Raw genomic sequence first — 12724 nt, forward strand, 5'->3', positions numbered from 1 at the left:
TTTGAGCAAAGACTTGCCGGATCTAATCTTAGACAAAATATTTTGAAGAAGCAGCTAAAGTGGAGGAGAGCATTGCAGTGATGGTCAAAGGTGTGTGTAAATTATTTTCTGAGAAGCTGGTCATCGCAAAGGAAAGCATGAAGGTGAGTTAGAATTTCTTGAGTATAACGCATGCTTGAGGACAAGCATGATTTTAAGTTTGAGGGTGTGATGACATGCAGAAATGCATGTCATCCTAGGCCTTTTACTTAGAATTATGAAGGTTGTTAGGCAGAATATGCGACAATCATGATACGAATTCACAAGAAAATGAGCTTGCGTTGATTAGCATGTTGAATCTCAGCTAACCCATTATTTTGCGATATTATGCGTTTAATGTTCTATTTTTGTAGCTAACGCAGGAAATGAATACAAACGCGGAAACCGGACCACTGCATAGATGACCGCATGCGGAGAAACAGTCCATCGCAAGGGCAAACGCATCGATCAACGCATGGATGTTGCGGTAATCAGCCGTATTCGTCCATCGCATGGGAGTTGCACTCATCAAGCGATTGCGGTCATCATGTAGAGTTGCGGTATTAAACGAATTCGGCCATTGAATGATTGTAGCTATGCGACAACACATTCTAATGGGATCAACGTAAGGCAGGTGGAATGAACGCATCAACGCATCTACCTCGAGAAAAACCAAAAGATGATGTTGACATTTCACCTACCACGCCGATGGTGGCAGAGGTTCAGAAAGGACCGTCGAACGTTAGACTCAGAGCAATCCAATTAATGCTGTCGGCGACCCAAGCTCCATAAATAGAAGCCGATGAGCTAAAATTCAAGTAATCCGGTGGGAGGATCCTTGTGATACAGGGACTTTCCCCGCGATCCAGACAAACGCGTGAGAAGATGGCTGAGAGTTCTTCACCTCCTTTATCCATTCCGAGTGACGATCGAAGCCTTCGACTGGAGCTGGATCTCGAGAGAATCAGCTCCTCTGCCCATCCATGGCACCACCGGCAGCCTTGATGCATATCCGTTGGGAGCAAATCTTTTATTCCAGACGGTTATTTCCTTTTCCTTTCTCATATTATATTGTATGACATCTTGGAATTAATAAATTAATACAATTTGTTTTCAATGCATTTCTCTATTCCTTCGACTCCATCTCCATCTTCTTTGCTTAGCATCTTTACTTTCATTCCAACACTTAGTGAGATTGCTTAGGTTTCACATACTTAGTCACGTGGATTAGGGATATGAAACATGTAGCAACCTACCGAGAGGTGTGCGTTGCGCGAGTGTGTGAGTAATCTTATTTGCTTAGTGTGAAGCTGCTGCAACGTCTATCTATAGGCTAACACATTGCTTGTCTATGAGTAAAGTCAGCAACAATCAACTGCCCGGCAGGGTAAGTGGTTGGACGCATTAAGCAAGGCATGCATTGTTCATTAGAGATAGGAGTAATCTTGCGTCAACCAAGTTCATGCGTTTGTCTTGTTTTATGTTGTGCCCAACACCCCTTTAGAGCTAAGCTACTCGAGAAAGAGTCTAAAGAAAGAACTTAATGACTCGAGAGAGCTAGGTTAGAATCTAGACTCGAGAGAGCAAGATTAGATCGACATAAGCAAGAGATAGAGACTTAGAGATAAGCTCTGTTTGTCAACATGCATCGCATGCATCCTAGAGATAGGTATGATGATATGTGGTCGCCTTGTTTGTGTATCACCGTATAGACAAGAATTAGAGGCTTATGTGTAGGCCCTATAGGCACATTTGCACGTACATCACATGCGTTCTAGCATTAGAGGCCATAGCATTCGCACCGAGAGGTGGTTTATTATTGTATGTGTGTTGCTTGATCGCATGGCTTGCGTTGACTAAGGTTGTCCTTGCGGTCACTCTTAAGGGTTGCAATGAAAACATCTCCGCATTTTATCTATTTTTCCACACATTTATTTTTCATGTCAGGGTTTGTTGTATCTCTACCTTTCATGTATATTCTCATTGCGTTGTTTGTTAGATAGGAGTAGGAGTAGGATTAACTTAGCAAGATCCCCTCCATTCTTTTATTTATACCGTCACATGCACATCACCGCATACATATAGCTACAAGTCCCTGTGTTCGACCTTGGATTACCCGAGAAACTTGCGTTCATGTTATACTTGGCATGAACGCAAGAAAACTTGCGACAGGACGTATGGTCATCGCATACATTCATTAACGCATTATCAGTCCAATGCATGACCATCGACGCACCACTATCAACACATATCTAAGGAACATGCATCACATACTGTGTCCACGGGATTTTTGTTGTCGAGTAAAATTGACTTCCAATTTCCCGCCATCACTTAGTAACACAAAGTAAATCGTTTACCTGTCGCCGTGTTAAGTGATCGCATAGACGATTGTTTTGGCCAGCAAGCTTCATCGCTTAGTAACTGACTCAATGATCGCTTAGTAACACAAGGTAAATCATTTGCATGGGTGCGAGTGACCAAAACAGCGACTCAAACATGGTATGTCATTGACTATGGTTATATGTATTTAAATATTAAGATTATATGTTTTTTGTGTGAGTAATGTTTTTTTTTTTTTTTTTTTTTTTTGCAGATTGACATGGAAACTTCAACAAATAGCAATGAGGAGGATAGAAATATGAGCCACAAAAACATAGCAGAATAAGTATACCACGTGGCCCAACTACAATGTCTGAGTTGGCACAAATAAGGACATCTGGGCAACGGTTGACCATCGATTATAATGAACATGGACAACCGGTTGGATCTAGAGCAAAGAAGATGCAGAGTTATATAGGAGTTTGTGTTCGACAACAAATTCCTATAACGTATGATTCTTGGAAAAAAAGTTCCAAACCATTTAAAAGACAAACTTTTTGATTGTGTAGTGGTATGTTTTCTAAACTTTTAATTCATGTGCATAGTAGTTTATTAGTTTATTGTTTAACTACTTTTTTCATTGTGCAGATGTCGATCAATGTGGACTCTAAGTATAAACATTGTATACTAATGTCTGCATCTAGGAAGTTTCGGACTTTCAAGACAATGTTGACTCAAAAGTTCATACTTCCATTTAAGGATGAACCCTCGATCTTGCAATTTCCACCCCAACAATATTCTTATATAGAGCAAGATCATTAGACATCGTTCGTCAATGAACGATTGAGTGAAGAATGGGAGGTAAGTCATTCACAATAAATTACATGTCAACATTATCATTGTTTTGATAGGTAACTTCAACTAGATTTTTTTTACAGAAAATCAGTCATCTTCAAAAAGAAAGACGTGCGAAATGTGTATATAATCACCACATTTCTCGGAAGGGCTATGCGAATCTTGCCCAAGAATTAGTGAGTTATTCGACTTAAATTAAATATTTGATTCTAATATGTTTATGCTAATTAAATATGTATGTTCATGTAAAACCTATCGAATGACCCTTCTTATTGGGCGACTTTATGGAAAGAAGCAAGATAAGGAAAGAATAATGAATACTTTGATGAAGTTACTCGAGAATGTGCCAATCGGATTGTAAGTATATATTATGCAAAATTTAAGATGACATATATATAAGTTTAAGATGATATAGATATTGTGTGAAAATTGTAATATGTCTTACAGGATAAATTAGCTGAAGTTAATGAAGGTGAAGATGTTCTCACCGAAGCATTGGGTACGTTAGAACATTGGGGACGTGTTAGAGGAATGAGTGATTTTGTTTCCCATTCTCAATATTTCAAATTAGTAAAACCAAAGTCTTCTATGAGCCAAGAAATTGAAGGAGGCTCTAGTAAAAAAAATGTTCGACATGATAAAGTGTCAAAAGAAAGAAATCACAGCAGACAATCTCACCAATCAAAATCATTAGTTGGAAGTGTTGCACTAAGTGCATCTGAAGAAGATACTGAGAAGATGTCAAGAAGATTTGGAGGTAATTTATTTGTTGTGACTTTTAAATTTTAATCATATTGTACGTGCTTAACCATGCATGACATGAGTTCTTTTAAATTTATTAAGGGGACACCATGCAACTTGGCTATAGGTATTGTAGATAATATTGTTGTAGTAGCCACAACATTTGATGATGATGTATCATGCTTAACTGTTAAAGTTCTGATTGACATTGTCATTGGAGAAGATTTGCCTATACCAATTCCTGTGAAGGGTAAAATAGAGTTCTTAAAGCAAGCAATGGACAACTTCGTAAAATGGCCTCGTGAACTTGTAGTTATGGTTGACGAGAAAAAACTATGTCTATTTTTCAATATATGAGTTTGGTTATTTATTATTTTTCCTACTTTGAATTTTTGTAACTTTGGTTATGGTAGGATCATTCACCAATTAAGAGCTTCAGCCAATCCTCCAAATATACTAACTCCAATGGTACTATCAAACTATTGAACGGACATGACATGCATAACATGAACGATGTAGACATGATCCGTATCACTTTGGACGACCATATATTTGGAAGAGACAAATTTATTTATTTAGGCTGCGATGATCTGATCCAATATTACAATATGGTTGAAATAGGCTACATGTGTATTTTAACATACATTGCGTAAGTATTACTCATCTAGATTCACTCATGTATACTTTGTTTCATGTCGATAAATAATAACTTTTACTTTGTTTATGTATCTTTGGGATGAATGTGGTCGTGATATTACGAAGAATTTTTTTTTTTAATAATTGATCAAGCAAGAATATCGCCACACATGAAGTCTCAAGATATCCGATCTAGAAATTTAGCCAATCAACTAAAATTGACTAATTAAGATCAATTAGTCCTCATTCCATATAACACAGGGTAAGTAGATACAAGTTCTTAAGTTATTTTTAATTTGCATTATACACGTACTAATATTTCAAAATTGTTGCTTATTATAGTTATCATTGGATATTGATTGTAATCAATCTACAAGAAAATTTTGTTTATGTTTTAAACTATCTTTGAAGTAAGGTTCAAGAGGATTTTCATGGAGTTATAAATATGTAAGTGTAATTGAACTTTCTTAGCTCTTAATTGAAGTATTTATGTTTAACTAATGTTTTTAAACTATTTAGTAGATTGAAAACATGACAAGCCAAGTACGATCTCCAACACTATCGATCTTCTCCAAAATGGAAACCTGTAAAGGTAAATTTGAATTCATTTTTTTTTAACAATTTATGTTCATTCGACTTCTTTATAACAATTTAACAATTGTTTTTAACTTCTTTATATGCAGTGCCCTCGTCAATTAGATTCTGTAGGATGCGGGTACTATGTGCAAAAGTATAAACACGAAATAATGCATAATCCTACTATTCCCATTACTAGCCTCGTACGTAAATTATATATTTTTTATATGGTACTAGCTTTAATTTAATAAATGGACGTAAACTTATGTTGAATTTATCTTTTTTTTTTTTCCTTTTTGTAGTTCAATACAAAAGATGCATATACGCAAGGAGAGATCGATGTAATTCGGACCCAATGGGCAAGTTTTGTTGGCTGATTTGTGTAAGGACGTAATTCTTGTTTTTTGTCTCAATAGAATGTAAATGCTAGCTTAGAATGAATGTAAAATTATCTAACCATGATCTTTATGAATGGAATTAGTACTAATTGATATTTGTGAATGAGAGAAATGATGGCTTGGTGTAAGTATTCTATGAAAGTCTGGTTCTGGTATTGTGATTCTTGTTTGTGGATAAATTCATAGGTGGAAGACATGATCTATTTATTATTAGAAGATTTATGTATAATATATTTTTTGTGTTCATGGGGTATTCGGTGTTAAGTATTCATGGAATTAGTACTAATTGATATTTGTGAATGAGAGAAATGATGGCTTTGGTGTAAGTTGTATTCTATGAAAGTCTGGTTCTGGTATTGTTTTGCAAATTTTGGTGGATAAATTCATAGGTGGAAGAAAAATATTGATGAGTATATGTAATGGATTGAAAATATTGATTATTGTTTGTGGATAAATTCATAGGTGGAAGACAAATATTGATGGGCTCGCCATGCAAATTTTTTTTTATACTTTTTAATATAAAACAATGACGGACATTTCCTGACCCAACACGAGACATATAATGTTATTTTTAACTTATTTGACCAAAAAAAAGGATTCGGCAATGGAATTTAAAAAAAAACGGACAGATTCAGGCTTCAATGTCGGTTAAGAATTAAAAAAAAAAACACAGGCTTTAATGTCGGTTGCAACCGACAAGCTTTAATAACTAAAGACCTTTAATGTCGGTTGCAACCAACATTAAAGACCTTCAATGTCGGTTGCAACTGATATTAAAGACCTTTAATGTCGGTTGCAATCGACATTGAAGGCTGTGTTATTGGTGTTATTGAATCCCTTTAATGTCGGTTTTAAACCGACATTAAAGGCAACCGACATTAAAGGGCTTTAATAACACTATCTTTAATATCGGTTGTCAACCGACATTAAAGTCCGAATTTCTTCTAGTGTGTTGGCCTTTAACCTCACCTTCCAAACCCTTCCAAACCCTTGCCGTCGTTTGTTGTCCGTCATCCATTCGCGTATAGGTCGATCCGATCATTGGCATTGTTTTCTCGTTCGTGTGTAGGTCAATCGGTCGTCGCTCTGTTCGTCATGGGTTTCTCATTTGCTGTGGTTCATCGCTTCCCCATCGAACTCTCTTTAACCAACACAGCAGTAGATTCGCGCTGCTGACTCCCAATCTCTCTTTCTCACTCTCACCAATCTGTAGCCCACATGCTAGATCTAGCTGCTGGAATTCGTCACCTCTCGCTGGAGTTTGTTTGGTAATATTTTGGAAGTTTTATTTGTTTTTCTTAGAGTTTTTTGAATACCTCTACTTGTTTCTCTCGACCACGGATCTAACGGAAGTGCAACTCCATCTTGCCGGATCTGATTGTTGTTCAACTCGGCTCACCTGATCTAGATACATTCGCCACACATTTGCCAAATCTTTCACTTCTTTTTCTTATTATATTCATCTTTATGTGTTGTAAACGGAAAGACCCTTAGACGATGAATAGAATAGCAGTAAATGATCAGGTCACAACGGTCGAGCAAAGAACAAAACCTGCAAAACAGAAGCTCTATAAGCTGAGTCGCGGAGCTAGCTCTCTTTAAGACGTTTTGCGGCTCTGCCCAAATGTGGAAGCAAGTTAAGAATACTTCCACGTCATCCCCAGGATAAATTAGGCAAAAAAAAAAAAAATCGATTAGAAATGCACCAATAAAAAGCGACTGGAAAAAGCGAGGGCGGGTTGGAAAAAGCGACCGGAAAAAGCGAGGGCAGGACAAAAAAAGCGGCTGGAAGATGCGCACGTGCGAAGGACCAAGTTTTTCCAGTTTTATTTATTAAAAGAGATAAAAATAATAATATTTTTATTAAAGAAAAATAATAATATTTTTATTCATACACACACATAGCGCCATGCCACGCCACGCCCGCCCGACCGGACGGCGGCGACACATTTGTGAGACGTCCACCATGAAGGAACTCTTAAACAAGAGAATCCATGTGCGGAAGCGGATCTTTCTGATTTCGTTGTGACAGAATTACCACACATACAATCAAACAAACAGATATGCATTGTAACACTAATTACTGGCATGTTTTAACAACTAAATACAAAAGACTGAGAGAAACGTACTAGTTGAAGACAATCTTCAATCAAACTCAGTCCAGCGAAAGCGAACTTCTCTACTCTCTTTATCATCTAGCAAACAATCGCCTAATAGCACCACAGTCGTCTACACGATCAGCAATGCATGAACCAACAACAACCAGGGACGACACCACCAATTGAAGCCCTCAGTACTCTCGTAGTGAGAATCCAAAGGGTGGACTTTGATGGAATTGGTAGAGGGACGAGGAAAAGACGATCGTGTAGTACGAATAAGAAAGTGATTTGTAATATGAGATATTTTATTCACTTCAGTCTATGAAATATGAGATATTTTAATTACATTAACCACAAACCAATAAACTAAGATCCCTGATTATCGTTGTAACTTAAGCATATATGTGGAGACATACAACTGGATCGTGCTTTAAGTGATAACCTAAATGGTCTGTAGTATATGGATAAAGGAGGGAAACCTTATCCTGGTGGCACTACGAGTGTAGCCCACTTTGTAGATGTTACAAGTGTTGTAAAGTGCTACAAATGGTCTGGTCCTGACCATTCATGTATAGACATGCGAGCGGGGATGCTCTATACAAAGGAGTTTGTATAAGACCTGACCACGAAATGTTTAGTCTCGTTATATAACGCCGTTCATGACAGAGACTTTCATTTCACTAGGATGACCATAGGTAACATGACCTTAATCCTAAGTGAGTTAGAAAATCCTGCCTTTGAAGGTGGTTCTTTAATTTGCATGGGTGTGACTTGCCAGATCACCGACTTAAACCTACCACTTTGGGGATTCTTCTGATTGTGTAGCTGGGAACTTAGCTACACAAGACGAAATTCACTCCTTCCCCGAAGTAAGGATAAGTAGATAAATTGCTCTCTTAAGGGCTGATTTTGGGGCTTAAACAATGTGATGTCACACTTTCTCTTGGCTCGAGAAGGGTTTACTCATAGTAGGACTATGATGTATTGTTCATTAGAGGAATCAATGGTACGTAAGGAGTTAGATGTAACTATGTTCATTAGAGGAATCAATGGTACGTAAGGAGTTAGATGTAACTATGTTCATTAGAGGAATCAATGGTACGTAAGGAGTTAGATGTAACTACATGGGCAAAACGGTAATTGGCCCAGCTGTACTTACGAGCGATTTGTGAAGGGTCATCATACTGTTGATTGGTTATATCCAATGGACATAGAAATATATCTGTAGTGCGAAGAGTGCAGCTGTCAGTCTTTATTGGAGTGTCCGGCAGTTAACGGATGGTGAATATTGTGATTAAAGAGTTTAGTCAGTTATTCACGTACCATTGGAGCTTCAAGCTACAGGTCCATAAGGTCCTCTTGGTAGCTTAATGGATTCATGTTGAGAATCAGTTTTTGGGTTAGTTTGAAGTGTTCAAATTAACAAGAGGGAATTTGATTATATATGATATAGTTAAGCTGATTCAATTATATGTGATATAATTGATTTGATGTATTAAATACATAAATTGGAGGAATCAATATAAATATGATTTATATTAAATGCCAATGGTTTATATGTTACATGTGATGTGATATTAAAACTATAGGTTATAAATATAATATGATAAATTAGTTATTATATTTATTTATAACAAATTAATTATGAGATAATTGATTTCGATTTATTCTCCAATAACCAGCTTAGTGGTTGGTTATAGACAGTTTATGGCAACCAGTGAGATAAAGTGAAAATGGTTTTCATTTTGTTAAAAAAAACACAACATTACACGCGCAAGAAGAATCAAGTTATACAATAACTTGGTTGAGAGAGTAAACGATCGTTTGAGTTTACCTACATGATAGTGACTCGTCTACTAAATGATTGAGTACCCAAGTCTATACGATAGACTACTTCCATCTCCCATTTACTCGATCGTCTACCCGATTGTCTAAATCCTCCTTTTCTCTAACAAATCCATACAGAGCTCACACCTCCTAGATTCTCATACCGAGAATACCAAGGTAGGCTCGTGGTAGTGTCAAGTTGCTGTTCGAGTGTCAAGTGTTGAGTTTTACTCGATTGTGTTTGAGGTTTACTAGTTCGTGCAGTTTGCTGGTTTGTTCGTGTTGTTGGACGCTTTGCTGATTGATCAAGAGAATACGAGAAAAAAAGTTCTTTAAGGGTATGTTCACTCGATCCCTTTGTGTTAATTTTATGAATCATGCTATAATTTAGAGTTAATGTATAACTATTATGTGTTAGATTGTAAATGTTGATGTTCTTCCAGGATGGGATTTGGAACGATCTGTTTTCACTCATTGGTTCTCTTCTTCAAGAGTTCCTTCATGCCTGCTATATTAAAGATATAGCCACTTGTAGCCTTTGAATCATCGAAAGAGAGTTCCAGTCAGCATCGCTGAACCCTTCCAGGACAGTGGAAAACTTTTGATAATGTAATCCTAGATTTTTGGTTTTCTTCAAGTACCTCATTACCCTTTCTATAGCATTCCAATTTTCTTTACTAGGTCTACTTGTAAACCTTCAAAGTAATCTTATAGCGTAAGCTATGTTAGGCCTAGTGCAGTCAGCAGTATATCTAAGACTGCCTATGATGCTCACATACTGAGATTGATTAACACTATCACCAGTTTTCTTGAACAACTTAACACTAGGGTCATAAGGAGTACAGACTGGTTTATAATCGAAGTAATTATATTTTTTTAGAATCTTTTATATATAGTGAGATTGATCCAAATAAATTCCCTTTTCAGACCTATTCACTTTTATGCCTAAGATTACATTAGCTTCTTCTAAGTCTTTCATGGCGAAATTTGCACTTAATATTGATTTCACATCATTTATGACGTGCAAGTTTGACCCAAAGATCAACATATCATCTACATCTAGACACAAGATAGTGCAAAGATTATTTTCAAACTTATAGTAGATGCATTTGTCACTTTCATTAACCTTGAAACCTTTAGATAGGATAAGGTCGTCAAATTTTTCATGCCATATCTTAGGAGCTTGTTTTAGTCCATAGAGAGATTTGTCTAATTTATACACCTTATTTTCTTGACCATGGACTACAAAACCCTCAGGTTGTTCCATGTAAATCTCTTTTTCAAGTTCACCATTTAGGAAAGTGGTCTTTACATCCATCTGATGTACTACAAGGTTATAAAGGACAACAAGAGAAAACAAGACACATGTTGAGGTAATTGTAGTGATAGGGGAGAAGGTATCAAATAAATCTACGTTTTCTCTTTGTCTAAAGCCCTTTGCCACTAACCTAGCTTTAAATTTGTCAATAGTTCCACCAGGTCTAAGTTTCTTCCTTGAATCATTTTACACCCTATTGCCTTGCAATCTTGGGGTAGATCTACTAAGTGCCAAGTCCTATTTGACTCAAGTGAGTCCATCTCATCATTTATGGCTTCTTGCCATAGGTTGGCATCTATTGAGGATAGGGCAGCTTTTAGATCTTTAGGATCTTTTTCTACATTATAGGTTAGGAAGTCATTCCCAAAAGCTTTGGCAGTTCTAGCTCTTTTGCTTCTTCTAGGTTTTGGATCGGTTTCCTCTCTAGGGTTAGGATTTCTAACTAGGGTCAGACCACTTGATCCTGAGCCCCCACTATTCTTTGATTTAAAAGAAAATCTATCTTCAAAAAAGTCGGAATCATTTGACTCAATGATCACTTGGTTCACTAGATCATAGAACCTATTGGCTTTACTATTTAAGGAATAACTTATAAAGACACACTCATAAGCTCTACTAGCCAACTTTCTCATTTTTGGGTCTGAAATCCTTACAAAGGCTATACAACCCCTGTTCTAAAATAAGACAAGTTTTGTTTCTTATTCTTGAGAATTTCGTTAGGTGAAGTTTTGTTTTTAGACTTTGGGATTCTATTTAGGACATAACACACGCTAAGGATGATTTCACTCCACCAATAAGACGTAGCTACTAAACTAAGTAAAATAGCAACTACTAGCTCAGCTAAAGTTCTATTTTTTCTTTCGGCTTTTCCATTGATTTCAGGAGAATAAGGTGCAGTCTTTTCGTGTATTATTCCATGTGAGTTACAGAACTCACTAAAACTGTCTGAGTCATACTCAGTTCACCTATCACTACGAAGTCTTTTAACATTTCTATTAAACTGATTCTCAACTTCAGAAACAAATAGTTTGAAGGCTTCAAAAGCACCACTTTTGTTTTTCAACAAATATACTAAAGTAAAATCAGAGCAGTCATCAATAAAAGTAATGAAATATCTTTTACTGTTCCTAGTCAAGATGCCATTAAATTCACATAATTCAGAATGAATTAAATCTAGAGGCTCAAAAATCCTAAGTACAAATTTATGCAGAGTTTTAGTAATTTTAACCTGACTACAATACTTGCATTTATCAAATTCATTCGTGGATAACTTAGGTATCATTTCCAGCCTAATCATGTTACTAATTAAATTCTTATTCACATGACAGAGTCTAGCATGCCATACATTCATAGAACACAACATATACATAGAAGATGTTATTTTATTAAGGTCTAAACTTAATTTGAACATTCCCTCAGTTGCATACCATTTCCCTACGAATACATTATTTTTGGTAAGGGTATATAGGTCTGCCTCTATAGTTTGAGTAAACTCGACTTTGTTGAGGAGATAGCTTGAGACCAAATTCTTTTTTTTTTTTTTTTTTTTTTTTTTTTTTTATCTTCAGAGCATGCAGGATGTCCTTCAACGTAAGGGCCTTCCTAGAGGTAAACTTCAGTTCCATCTCGTTAATTAGAGAGTATTGTTGTTATCACCAATAGGTTTGGGGGGTTTTTACGCTTCTCTTTGTACTTTGAGCATTAGTCTCTTTTCATTATACCAATAGGCTTTGGGGTTCTTAGTCCTTTATTTCATCAATCAATTAAATTAATTTCTTATTCCAAAAAAAAAAAAACAAACCTCATCCTGGATATACACAATTTGATAAGATGTCAAGGGTTCCTGAGTTCCTTACATGGAAATCTTTTGTTTATGGGAACCCAACTTTCATTTAAAAAGATGGAAGAATACAACGACATAAATGTTAGGGAAGATG

The sequence above is a fragment of the Benincasa hispida genome, chromosome 8 (genome assembly GCF_027475165.1).
Source record: "Benincasa hispida cultivar pf3 chromosome 8, pf3_genome.v1.1, whole genome shotgun sequence".
In the NCBI taxonomy this organism is placed as follows: Eukaryota; Viridiplantae; Streptophyta; class Magnoliopsida; order Cucurbitales; family Cucurbitaceae; genus Benincasa; species Benincasa hispida.